Source organism: Lathyrus oleraceus, chromosome 5 (assembly GCF_024323335.1).
Source record: "Lathyrus oleraceus cultivar Zhongwan6 chromosome 5, CAAS_Psat_ZW6_1.0, whole genome shotgun sequence".
Taxonomy (NCBI): Eukaryota; Viridiplantae; Streptophyta; class Magnoliopsida; order Fabales; family Fabaceae; genus Lathyrus; species Lathyrus oleraceus.
This window is the reverse complement of record NC_066583.1, coordinates 412,440,129-412,443,909: the sequence shown is the minus strand read 5'-3', so window position 1 is coordinate 412,443,909 and position 3,781 is coordinate 412,440,129. Positions and strand designations below refer to the sequence as shown.

General features: G+C 36.4%; 1 long non-coding RNA gene across 1 annotated transcript; it reads right to left on the bottom strand.

Annotated features, from left to right (window-relative positions):
• Positions 1–1,535: 1,535 nt before the first annotated feature.
• Positions 1,536–3,578, bottom strand: LOC127085152 (uncharacterized). Its single transcript, XR_007788963.1, has 2 exons — positions 3,235–3,578; positions 1,536–1,804 (listed from the first exon to the last, which is right to left on the bottom strand). It is a non-coding gene; the product is annotated as an uncharacterized LOC127085152 (long non-coding RNA).
• Between the last annotated feature and the right edge of the window lie 203 nt (positions 3,579–3,781).

Genomic DNA, 3,781 nt, shown 5'->3' with positions numbered 1-3,781 from the left:
ACCCTTACCTTACACCTCACTCCTTTCATTCATTCCGTGCGGGAAAACTCCTTGGATATTTCGGTATTTAATCCTATCCTACCATGAATGTTTGAAAGTCGTTGCTATTCATACCTTCAGATTTGAGAAGATTAAATAGGGACAACTGTTATACCCCAAAATTTGCCCTCCCGTTTTGCTTTTCATCCAACCTATGACTTGGGATCCATCTAACCCCATCCACGTCTTATTCATGTGCATCATTTATTCATGATTAATATTTGCTAACAAGCATCATAGGTTCAAGGTTAATTGTTAATGAAAATCAGGGTTGTGGCTTGAGGATTGTGGTATTACTCATCATGTGGAGTGAACCCCTAATTTCTTGATCCTTTAGGACTTTGACTCTTGAGGACTACATCTTGACATTCATCTGTACATCCCAACCCTAATTCCTAACTTTTCTATTATGGGATCTTGTGATTGACCTTCTGTGTAATGAACTTGACTTCTGTACCTTAATGGTGGGCCCATGGCTTGATATGTATTTGAGGAGTTTTGTGCTTGGTTTAAAACCCTAATAAGGGATAATTGGTGTTCAAGTGCCTTGCTTGGTTGACTTTTGGATTTGAGATTCATCAAAACCCTAGTCATTGATCTTGGAAGGTCATGAATCATGTGATTTACTTTGAGGGGATGGAAACCCTAGTTTATGACTATGGCATCATCATCAGTGGGGTATACATTCGAGATTGAGGTTTCATCTGATTCATCTGGTCCATTATGGATGGTTCATGGACTTAGAAGATTCGTGGTCCTGATTCATTGATTAGGATTCATTCAAAGCTTTGCATGGTCATGATATGTTGTTTGGATGGTATTCATCTGGTTTGATTCATAACATGGAATATTTCATAGGCATTGTGGTACATATTCAACTGTCCATAAGAAAGTACATCTTTTCTATAACTGTTGACTTTTGGTCAACTCATCATTTACTCATCCCAAACCCTAATATCTATTTCCATTTCTCCATAATCCATCTTTGATTCACCATGATTCACTTTGAAACCAAAGTCAGTGTTCAAACCATATGCCAGGTTCATTTTCAACTTTTCAAACCATTTTCACTCATTACACAATTATAAACCATTCAATAACCATTTTTAATCCATGTCCACTTTAAACCTTTTAACCATGTTCATGTTTATTTTTAAACCTTGTCCATGACTAAACTGTTTTTATCTATGTTCATTTACCACACATTCTAAGCCATTATACCAAATTCAAGATATCATCCAATTTTTATTTTTTAACCATTTACCATTCCAAACTATATACATATCATCATACATGAATCCAAGTCAAAATTGCAATACAAACCTTAACCAATCACAATCATTAATTCAAGACATCATTCATTCAATTTTCAAATACATGTACATGTCACATATCATTCGATTTTCAAATACATCACATTTCAAGTTCCATTCTTAGTACATTCCAATTCAACACTTTCATACATTCATTTAACTATCATATTACATACACCATACTTAAGTCAATCTCCAAACATAAATTCCATACATAAACCATCATATATTCATTCAAAATTCCAATCACATACATACATTTAAATTGATGGCCAATGCAGAACCATACACTTCCAAAATCACATTACAAATGTTCTACATAACATTTACAGTCCAAAACAATCCTAATGAACATGATAGCTTCAAAACAGCTTCAAAACCATAGTCTAGCCAATGCCCATTCAAAAGCAATTGCAACTCCAAGTTCTTGCATCAAAAACCTCAAGATATACCTACGAAATAAAAAAACACAAACTTAGAATTCCAATCAAATGACTTAGCCTAACATTCCAACAAGCTTTGCAAAATGAGCTAATAAAACCACATCAAACCAATTGAAAATCAACAAGAATTCATCATTTAGTTTTATCTTTATTTTGTTATCACAGATCACTCTCCTGCCATGGATAACTTCATTCCTAGTGGCAATGGTGGCGGCGGATCGAGAGAATCGCTTGTTGAGCCGCAAGCAAAGATCAATGATGCATATTCTTCATTCATCCAAGTCTGGACTCTTTAAGACATCTTTTCAATAGAGCTCATTCAAAATTAATTTAATGTGTTCGCTGCTATGGGTGGTTACTGTCAAGTTGAATTCAAAGTGAATATGAAACTACTTGTTTACTGGGTCTTTTATGTACAATAATTGTTGTTGAAAACAGAAACTCCAACAAACTAATCTAACTTCCAATTTCCATCACAACCTGCTAACTGCCTCAAGCCAATCCCTTAACTGAATTCTAACCACCTTATAACAATTACAAGTTCTTTGAACCCTCTAACAGAACCACCAAGAACCTATAACAAAACCTTCCAATCTCTTTATTTCACTCTAACAAAAGCCAACTGAATTCCCTAAACATTCCAACTGAATTAACCTGAACCTTGATAGAACTAACTGTCATAAAAGAACTTCAGAACTAACTGAAGGTGAACACCCTTAACTTTCTCCAACCAATTCTGAACAGAAGACATAACAGAATCACCCTGCAGAAAAACTCAACCGAATCTCGAACTGAACTAACCGAATTTCACAACCAATTATCATAAACCTCCAACTGTTTTTTTAACCAACTTCCATAACTTACAAAACGGAACCGACCTGTTAACAATCTCAACAAAGAGGCAATGATCATAACAGAACCGAATTGAACCTCTCCACCAACAGAATTCTGCAACATCTAGCAGAATTTTACTAACTCCAACAGAAACGGGACGTGCAAAACCCTCCCTAACAGAATTTAAACCAACTTCTTCATTTTGCAACAACTCCCCAACCTCCCTCTTAACCAACCTCCAACCGAATTTTTCAACCTCCACTAACTAACTCATAACCAACATCACTCCCTCACAAACCCTGCTGAAAAAACTCCATAACAGAACAATCTCTCTCAAAACACTCTCAAACTAACTTCAATCTTCAACCACCAATTCGAACTTCTAACGACCCCTCTCCCTCTAACCTGAAAAAAAAACTGATTTGAGAACCCCTACTATGACTTCAAAACCATCTTCAACCTCCAATCAACGGATAAAACAAACCGCAACACAGAAGCACGCGTGGAAATCGCCTACTGACTACAGAAGCAGAGCCAAAGCAAGGCAAACGAAAAACAGAAAAGGTTGGAATAGAAGAATCGAAAAGGGGAAGATCGGTTCTCACCAGTGCGCGTTTCATCGTTGTCATTCACTCAACGCATCACCGACGTCGGAACGGATCAGAGAAGTTGGTTGAGGTTCACGCTGGATCGAACAGACGCCGCAGGTGAGTTTACATTTCAGTTTTAGCTCGAGTTTTCGCATTTTCGAAGTCGCGTTCTTGATGATGGTTGAATACTGGAAAATGTGGATTTGAATTTATTGAGTATGATTGTGTGTTGAGCGTTGTTAACCTGGGAGCTTATTTCTAATGACATGGCCATGGTAATTTGGTGACCGGATTCATTTGGATTATCTTGGAGCTTGGGCTAGGCCCAAACCTTCTTCATTGCTTACACCACAACTCCCTCTTGCAGTTCACCCCAAGGCCCATGCTCATGTAGCATAATTAATCAAATTCTAATTCTAATTTTTTTCTCATTAATTAATCCTGCTTCTTTTAATCTTGTTAAGATTAGCTTTTTGGATTTTGATCATTTGAATTAACATAGTTTTTAATTAGGGTTTAGATTTAATTAAGAATTAATGTCGATTTTTCTAATTCCATTATG